General features: G+C 41.4%; 1 long non-coding RNA gene across 1 annotated transcript; it reads right to left on the reverse strand.

Annotated features, from left to right (window-relative positions):
* Positions 1-7,403: 7,403 nt before the first annotated feature.
* LOC141347657 (uncharacterized) lies at positions 7,404-10,178 on the reverse strand. The gene is made up of 3 exons (XR_012357393.1): positions 8,722-10,178; positions 8,024-8,247; positions 7,404-7,946 (listed from the first exon to the last, which is right to left on the reverse strand). It is a non-coding gene; the product is annotated as an uncharacterized lncRNA (long non-coding RNA).
* Between the last annotated feature and the right edge of the window lie 193 nt (positions 10,179-10,371).

Raw genomic sequence — 10,371 nt, forward strand, 5'->3', positions numbered from 1 at the left:
CACTATCTGATGCGATACTGTAGCTGACGGCTGCATGGTTACAATATTATCTCTAATAGTATCGATCTTGGAAGTAAAAAAGTTTATAAAGTTATTACTGCGGTGCTGTTGGGAAAAGTCAATGCCTATTGTTTTTTTTCCTTAATTTAGCCACTGTATTGAATAAATACCTGTTTTTTTTTTTGTTTGTTTTTTTCTAAAATAGACAAAAATAATCAGATCTAGCAGTTTTTAATGCTTTTCTGTAGGATAGGGTACATTCACGCCAGGCAGTACGAAATACCTCTAGTTTTGTTTTCCTCCAGCTGCACTCCATTTTGTTCATTATACCATGGTGTTGGACCGTTTTGCTTAATCTTCTTTAAGGGTAAAGGAGCAACCATATCTAAAGTGCTTTAAAGAAGAGAGTCCATAGTTTCTGTTACATCATCAAGTTTTTCTGAGCTATCAGATATGTTGAGGTATTCAGATAATTCAGATAAGCTATTGGATATGCTGAGGACTTCATCAAAGAAGAGACGTTGTTACAAAGGGAAGAAAAGTTTCTGATTATGCACCTTATTCTTCAATGCGGAAGCAAGCCTGTGAGACTTTCAATTCATTATTGCTATAGGGAAATAGTAAACAGGAAAACTGTTTGCACTACAAACCAGCGTGCTCTTAATAAAGATACATTTAAAAAACACGGTAAGACACAACAATTTGCAAAATCAAGCTGCAAAACTAGCTGTTCTCTTACGAGAGGTCTCTCGTACTGCGTAAGTATCTTACGCTAGGGGAAAATCCTTTTCTGCGAGATATTGAAGCCAAAAATTATCCTTAATTTTGAAATAATGTAAAGCGCGTTGCAGCAGCATACAGACATAGGCAAAACAGCTTGCGTGCCTATTGGCTGCTCTGCGGCAACTGCAGCAGCCTATAGAGCGAGGCCTGGTGCGACGCCAGATCCAATGGGGGCATTTCGCGCCCTTTGCGTCGCTTCCCGCCCAAAAGGGCGTGGTCTAGGCCTATAAAGAACGCTCGTAGGCAGCTATTATCTGATTTTTCATCCTTCAAGCGAAGCACACGCATCGCTGGAGCCGGAGAAGAAGCCGCCGTCGACTGCAAGCATCTCAGCGGGACGAGCCACTGAAGCTGCTGGCCACGCCGCCTTCCGTGCCTTCCTGCTGCTCAGAAGAGGCGATAGCAGCCCACTTATGTCTGCCCTCCGCTGGACGGCGTGCTAAGTCGGCCCTCCCCTCTAAAGCTTGCCGTCAGACGTCAAACCTGCTCCGCCGCGCTTTTTTTTTAAAAGGAGGCTATTCGCTACAGTTTCACCGACGCCCGCGCCGCTATACAGCGCGCGTCGAGACCACAATGCAGACAGAAGCAGCACACCTGCTTCGAGCCGAAGTGGCGAAACTATTGAGCAAAGGGGTCATAGAGCCCCTTTCTCAAGCTCAAAGCGAAGGAGGGCTGTACAGCAGATATTTCCTGGTACCAAAAAAAGACGGTGGTCTCAGACCCATTTTAGATCTAAGGCAGCTGAACAAAGCGCTGGTGAAGCGTCGGTTCAGGATGCTCACGACCAGAAAAATCCTCGCGCAAGTTCGCCAAGGAGACTGGTTCGTGTCAGTGGATCTGAAAGACGCGTATTTTTAAATACAGATAGCGTCACATCACAGGCGGTTTTTGAGATTCGCCTTCGAGGGCCAGGCATATCAGTACACAGTCCTGCTGTTCGGTTTGTCCCAGGCACCCCGTACATTTACGAAGTGCATGGACGCAGCGCTCGTTCCTCTCAGACTGAAAGGCGTGCGCATACTGAACTATTTGGACGATTGGCTGATTCTAGCGCAGTCTCGCTCAGTGCTCGTACAGCACACGACCATGTTACTCGATCACCTCAAGAATTTGGGTCTCAGAGTCAATTGGGCGAAGAGCTCTCTGTCCCCCAGTCAGAAGACTTCCTTCCTGGGCACAGAATTGGACTCGCTGTGATAGCGCGGCTGTCACCACAGCGCGCAGCAGACATTCAGCACACAGCGGGCTCGTTCCGCTGCGGCGCCTCCGTCCCGCTCAAAAGATTTCAGAAAATGCTGGGTCTCATGGCCTCAGCGTCATCAGTTCTACAGCTGGGTCTGCTCTGCATGCGCCCACTGCAGTTCTGGCTGAAAGCGCGCGTCCCGCGTCAAGCATGGGCGTCCGGTCGGCTTCGTCTCACGGTCAATCAGAAATGTGTCACAGCCCTGAAACTGTGGAAAGCAGTCGACTGGTTCCAGTCAGGTGTAAGCCTGGGGACTTCCTCGAGAATAAAAGTGGTGTCTACGGACGCGTCCACCTCGGGATGGGGGGCTCTACTTGAGGGCAGACCGTCTTTTGGCCAGTGGTCAGAACGGGAAAAGCTCCTGAATATCAACTGCCTCGAAATGCTGGCAGTGCAGAACGCGCTGACGCGCTTCTGTCCCCAAATAAAAGGAAACCATGTACTAGTCCGCTCGGACAACATGTCAGTGGTTTCCTATATAAATCGCCAGGGCGGTCTCAGGTCCAAAAACCTATACAGACTTGCAGAACGCCTGGTATGGGCTCAGTGCAACCTGCGCTCGCTGAAAGCAGCGCATGTGCCGGGGCTTCTAAACATAGGGCCAGACAGACTGTCCAGGAACAATGTTCCAGCAGGCGAATGGTCTCTACAACCACAGACAGTTTAACTACTGTGGAAAAAATTCGGCAGAGCGGAAGTAGACCTGTTTGCGTCTCCGAACAACGCTCACTGTCTGGAATTTTACTCAAAAAGCAGAGACGCGCTGGCCCACGAATGGCCCCGCCGTCATCTCTATGCTTTTCCCCCCGTCTCTCTCCTACCTCAGGTGATAGAGAGGGTCAGGGAAAAAGGATGTTCAATACTGCTGGTAGCACCGTTTTGGGAAAACCAGCCCTGGTTCCTAGCGCTGATGCAGCTGACGAGCACTGCCCCGTGGCCGATACCAGTGAGGAGAGACCTTCTCTCTCAGGCCAGCGGGTCGATTTGGCATCCTCACCCAGAGCTGTGGTCCCTTCATGTCTGGGCCACCAGCGAATATATGATGAACTCCCTAAAGGAGTATTAAACACGATCACGCAGGCTAGAGCCCCTTCTACGAGACGGCTCTAATTCCTCAAAATGGTCTGTGTTTTCGGGCTGGTGCGCAGCCCACGGCTCGTCACCCACTAACTGGGGAGTGATGGAGGTGCTTTCCTTTCTACAAGAGCTGCTGGACAAGGGCAGAACCCCTTCCACGCTCAAAGTCTATGTGGCGGCCATAACAGCGTTTTCGACAACGCTAGGTCAGTCAATAGGAAGGAACGATTTAATTATTCGCTTCCTGAGGGGAGCTAGAAGACTGAATCCCCCCAGACCTCCCACAGTCCCCGTATGGGACCTTTCTGTGGTACTAGAGGCCATGAAAGGTGGACCATTCGAGCCTCTGCAGAGGATTGATTTGAAATACCTGTCTCTTAAGACTGTATTTCTACTGGCTCTCGCTTCAGTGAAGCGCATAGGGGATTTGCACGCGCTCTCTGTGAGCGCGACGTGCATGGAATTTGGACCTAATGACTCTAAAGTCATACTCAAACCCAAACATGGTTACGTTCCAAAATCCCTCAACACACCGTTTAGGGCACAGGTCATCGCGCTGTCAGCCCTACCGGTCACTGATGAGGAAATGGACGCGAGCCTCCCATGCCCAGCCAGGGCATTGCGAGCTTACGTGTCTCGCTCGTCTGCTTTTAGACAGACAGAACAGCTTTTTGTTTCGTTTTACGGGCGTCCCAAGGGACTGGCCGTGTCGAAACAGAGCTTATCCAGATGGATAGTTGATGCTATTGCGCTGGCATATGCTTCCAAAGGCATGCAGTGCCCGCTAGGTGTCAGAGCACATTCCACGAGGGGCGTGGCCTCATCGTGGGCTTGGTCGAGTGGGATTGCCTTGCAAGATATTTGTAGGCCGGCGGGCTGGGCCTCTCCATCTACATTTATAAGGTTTTACAACCTGGAGGTTCCCGCCTTACAGGCCAGACTGCTGTCAGTCCAGATATTCAGTGTTGTCTGACCTGATGTTATCAGCTCGGAATGCTGCGTCTACTGAGCACAGCTCTAGGGTCGACAGTGAAAGTAATAGCACAAGATGTGCCTGGGCAAACTGTGTGAAGACCCTTATTCTTACGTCAGCTCAGGCCGTAACCCCGCCCTGTATGTACATTTACTTAGCGTCTGAGTGACGCTGCACTATGTGGAAGAGTACGGCGTTGCCCCTCCCTCTTCCCCGGACTCCCCGTGAGTTCTCTAGGTGATTATGAACTGTATGAACCCCGTGCTTTCGCCCTTGGGTCTTTGGTGTCAGATCTCAGCATGCACGGCGTTTTACACTGGGTCCCCTAGCGTAAGATACTTACGCAGTACGAGAGACCTCTCGTAAGAGAACGTACTCGGTTACTAACGTAACCTCTGTTCTCTCTAGAGAGGGAACGAGTACTGCGTATCTTGCCGTGCATGCGCACGCTCTGGTTGCTTCGATGATGAAAAACCAGATAATAGCTGCCTACGAGCGTTCTTTATAGGCCTAGACCACGCCCTTTTAGGCGGGAAGCGACGCAAAGGGCGCGAAATGCCCCCATTGGATCTGGCGTCGCGCCAGGCCTCGCTCTATAGGCTGCTGCAGGTGCCGCAGAGCAGCCAATAGGCGCGCAAGCTGTTTCGCCTATGTCTGTATGCTGCTGCAACTCGCTTTACATTATTTCTAAATTAAGGATAATTTTTGGCTTCAATATCTCGCAGAAAAGGATTTTCCCCTAGCGTAAGATACTTACGCAGTACTCGTTCCCTCTCTAGAGAGAACAGAGGTTACGTTAGTAACCGAGTACGTTTTGTACAGATAAAAATAGTTGGACGCCATGAGATGGAGACCCATAAAATTTACAAATGGCCACGCCCACTCATACGGAAAGAAAAAGGTGGAGAGATTAAGAGAAAAAGAAAAAAAAACATGTTTAAGGCTAAATCTTTTATTATAGACACTGCTATATCCATGAAAATAAGAAATCTTTATTTAGATTTCATGGGGACTTAAAAATTCTAGCAGATACGCTAAGACGATAATTATTTTACAAAAAAAAACGTTTAATTAAAATTGTATAGTATTCTGTCTAAAATGAAATTAAAAAATAAACACTAAAGACTAAAATTAATCATTTAAAATGCCACAAATGAGGTCACAACATTATAATGAACAGTATGAAAATTTGATACTACATTATATATGTGTACATAGCCTATATAAAAGCATATCATGCTTAACTGACACGTCTTTAAACAAAGTCTGAACGATATTAATAAAACGAGCACAAAGAATCGGATGAATTCTCTTCCCTTTCATGCCATCTTCAGCATCTTGTTCACACTCTATACAGTGAGTATCAGTAGTCCATAGCTTGACCCAGACAGCTGCCTGGTGCTGGTCTAGACAGTGATGGAGACAAGCGTCACAGCTCCCTGCGCACAGGCCTGCAGACAAACTCTGCATCTCAACATCTCAGGACCGCAGACCTGTAAAACACCACCCTCTGTTGGGTCTGTATGTGAACTACAGTTAACCTGCCAACAACTAGGATTCTGATACTAGGGTGTTAAATTGTATAAGCCACGAAAGACTTCTGAAAAAGCCCATAAGTAGAAGTACTTCAAACAACCCATCTAAAATAGATTAAAACTGCATTTAATCTGAAACATGCACCATCATGACAATGCAAAACGGCTGGCCTACTTGGAACGCATGCACTATTCACAAAAGAACAGCCTTGCACCATTTCATGGTCCATTTGAGTTGGGAAATAAATTATTGTACCAATAAACGTGCCTTTACACTTGCCAGGTATTTCTAAACATAACGTCCTAAATGTTTTAGACACTAAGTCTTTGTTGCACTTTTGCCCAAAAAGCCAGCTGCAATAAACCCCAGCAAGAAATGAGTGTAAGATAAAAAACATTGTACAAAATAAAAATGTACAACTGACTGTATGCAAAACAATGGTCAATGGTGTTCAAAATCATTTAAAAAAAATTAGTGTTTAAATATTTAAACATCTTGAATTTTTCTAATTTGCATTTTTCTTTGCATAATTCTAAGTTCTAATTCTTCTCAAGTTTATTTACACACACTATCATTCAAAAGTTTGTAAGATTTTTTTAAATATATATTTAAAAAAAAAAACCTCAACAAAACTATGTTTATTTGATCACACATGGTAAATAAAACTAAAATGTCATTTATTTCTGTAATGGCAGGGTTGAATTTTCAGCAGCCATTACTCCGGTCTTCAGGGTCACGTGATCCTTCAAAAGCCATATTAATTTGCTAATTTGGTGCTCAAGGAACATTTTTTTTATCATTATCAATGCTGAAAACAGTGCTGCTTAATATTTTGTGAAAACTATGATACTATGTGAACATTCATTAGAACAGATAATATGTATAAATTTAAATTCAAATTTATAAGGTTTTGACTGTTTCTGTATCAAATTAATTAGTTCGCATCACCTTATTGGGTATAGATCACTGAATGTGGATAAATAGGTGAACATTTCTGTTACATTTTTGTGACCCAAACTAAAAATAATGTGCCAAACAACCCAGTCTTCCTTATACTGTATCACACACTGTCATTGTCTAAATTGCATTTTGTCATTATTAACAAAATAAGTATACAGATTTTTGAACTCACGGCGGCGCCCTCGTTCTCGTCAAAACTACTGCTCATAAATCATACTGCTATGGACAATAATGACGATGCTCTTGCGCCGGGCATTCACTCTGGTCCAGTATTCTTTTATGAGTAGTATGAAATGCTACTGGAGAATTATAACGTTTAACCAGAGCTAACGTAATAGTCACGAGGACTGGGAGACGCCAAGGGAAGTAACGTGACTTTCTCCTATTTCTCCAGTATAAATTTAAATTCAAATTTATAAGCTTTTGTAACAATATAGCCTATGCTGTTACTGTCACTTTTTTTTTTTTTTTTTTTTTACTTACTATAAACTGCTAAACAGTAGTGTATATACTAATCATTACAATTTGAGTGAGGTTGTTTAAAAAAAAAGAAATAAAAAAAAAAGAAAATTTTAAAAAAGGTTTTCTTCTCTTTTATTTTTGACAGCAGCACAGGAAATGCTTGTGTTATTCATGTTATCCCAGAATTATTTTTAGATGTAAACATTTGAGATCTGTATGTAAAAGCAAGGAACAGCAGATGTGTTTCTATTAAGAGATGAGTACCAATGCTCAATTCAGACATAGCTTTCCTTTAGACTGAGCCTATACTGCCACCTAGTGGAAACTCAAGTGAAATGACACGTTGCACAAATGAATGCTCATTTTCAGTTCAATTCCAATTAATCTTTAATGTGCCTTAAATCTACACAATTACAAGAACACAACTGCTTTCTGTAACTTTGCTTTCAATGCATATTAACACTGTAATGCAGTATTTTATAGATAAACAGTAATCAAATTCAAAATTGTACTTAGACAAAGATTAAAACAAATTGGCTTCAACTGGCAAAAATAAATGAATTAATTAAATTTACAAATATAAGTGCTCAGCATAAACACCTATAAATTAACATAAAATACTGAGAGGTTACTAAAAACAACAAAAAGTACTTAAAACATTAGCCTGAGCTCAGTAGATTATAAACTAATTTCAATATTTTTTTCTGTAAGGAAGCACATATATAAGGAACTAACAGCCTTATTCTTCAGCATCAGCAAACTGGTCATCCACTACAGCATAAACAAAGCGGACCCATTTCACAGGTTTAATATGGTGGATTGCTGGGCTGTAGCATCCCTGGTTTGAGCTTGGGCCATTCTGTACGTTACGAGACATCTCCGCTGCTTCAGTAATTAAATCATCTCCAGGATCTGTGGTAAAAATACATCTATTAATGAATACTCATTACATTATAAAACATTATAAAACTATGTGTAAGTGAAATTACCATAAGTAGGCTGTTTTTGCTTTTCATTACGTTGTGAAATCTCCTCTAACTCCTTTTCCCAGTCCTCTTCCTGACTAGGGGGATATGGCTTGATGCTGTGGTTACCCATCTGAGGGAATTTTCTATTTACTCTTCTTGGTCTCCCCTTGTTTGGGCGCATTTCTTGTTTTTAACCCTTTTCACTTAAAGGAAACTGAGATATGTTCTTCCTCCGGATGCTATACCTATGTTAAATGTGTAGAAATGTAAAATGTTAAAAATGTGTGAAAGGCAAATAACGCATGAACATTCTGCTCTGGTAGTGCTGAATACATTGTTGGGCTTTTTACAAAGATAATCCTGTTTTTTTGGTTTCAACATTACATTAAAACATTTTGACTATCCCAAGATAATTAAATGCACTTCAGATAACTTTTTTTTTTTTAAATAAAATTCTGATGTGCAATTGTGATTTTTTTAAATGAAGATTTGTTGACTGTTTCTGTATCAAATTAATTAGTTCTCATCAACTTATTGGGTATAGATCACTGAATGTGGATAAATGAACATTTATGTTACATTTTTGTGACCCAAACTAAAAATAATGTGCCAAACAACCCCAGTCTTCCTTATACTGTAATAGTGTATCACACACTGTCATTGTCTAAATTGCATTTTGTCATTGTTAACAAAATAAGTATACAGATTTTTGAACTCACGGCGGCGCCCTCGTTCCCGTCAAAACTACTGCTCATAAATCATACTGCTATGAACAATAATGACGATGCTCTTGCGGCGGGCATTCACTATGGTCCAGTTTTCACTGTTGTAAAACTACCGGTGTACAAGTACCGAGTGAAACAATCAAGCTAACAGGGGTTGAAACTGCTAAAACAAGCAGCGCCCTCGAATGGTCAAAGCCAACACCACATGATAAAATGGTAATCCTTGCCATTATTTTACTTTACATGGTGTTATAAAGGCTCAAAGAACAAGGACGTCTAGGGATTCTGAACTAAGACACTTTATATATTCTTTTATGAGTAGTATGAAATGCTACTGGAGAATTATAACGTTTAACCAGAGCTAACGTCATAGTCACGAGGACTGGGAGACGCCAAGGGAAGTAACGTGACTTTCTCCTATTTATTTACCATTCGATCGTTTGTATGTGCAATAAATATAAATGCAACTTTTGTTTTAATAGCCTTTATTATGTTGGATTATGTCAATTTATGTTTAACTATGACTGTATACGTTTGTTCAGTATGGTCTAGGTGTATTAATCGATAATACAAACTGTAATCTGCAACCCAAAGAAACACTGAACAGAAGTAAGGCCTACCTGAGAAACACACTATATTGCCAAAAGTATTGGGACACCCCCTTCTAATGAACAGGTTTGACTACCGTAGTCAGTTCAAGGAGTACAAATCTAAAAGTTTAAGCTTTTAATGATATTTATGAAAACAATGCATTTAAAAATTGTATTTCCATCTCTGTTGCAACAGTTTTGGAAATGTCTAAAATGACTGTACCCATCTGTACAAGTCATTGTTGTTTGCTGATGAGTTTTTGGCTCAAGGACTGCATTTAACGTCACACCAGAGGTGTTCAGCTGGGATTAGGATTTGGCTTTATGTAGACCAGTCAAGTTCTTCCACACTGACTGAATCAATCATTTCTTTTTGAACCTTCCCTTATACCCAGAGGCATTTTCATGTTAGAAAAGAAAAGGCTCCTATCCAAATGTTGCTATAAAATTAGAAGCATGCAATTCCCTAGAATATTATTATATGCTTAAACTTTAAGATTTGTTCTCATGGAAATTAGGTAGTCAAACCTGTTCATTAGAAGGGGATGTCCCAATACCTTTGGCAATATAGTGTATTTCTCAGGTAGGCCTTACTTCCGTTTATTGGGTTGCAGATTATAGTTTGTATTTTCGATTGTTTTATTAACACCTAGAAGATACTGAACAAACGTATACAGTCATAGTTAAACATAAATAGGCATAATCCAACATACATTTGACAATATAGTGAATCAGCTCAAGAGCAACAGTGTTTTTGCTGTTTTATTTAATCTTCTTTGCTATGATGAAAGCAAGGAAAAGTGACAATATAAAGTATTAAGATTGTTATTCAAAGTGTGAAGTAAAAACATCCCTTTATTCAAGCAGAATTATTTGTTTTTAAACACATTAACAGTTATCATAGTGAACACCTTGACCATGTATCTTTATATCTTTTTGCAAAAAAAAAGATACCTTTTTTTTCTTTTTCTTTTCATAAGCAAAGAGCAAGATTCATATATGTCATGATACAATTATCATGACATATATGAATATTGCTCTTTGCTTATGACAC

The sequence above is a fragment of the Garra rufa genome, chromosome 12, assembly GCF_049309525.1.
Source record: "Garra rufa chromosome 12, GarRuf1.0, whole genome shotgun sequence".
Classification (NCBI taxonomy): domain Eukaryota; kingdom Metazoa; phylum Chordata; class Actinopteri; order Cypriniformes; family Cyprinidae; genus Garra; species Garra rufa.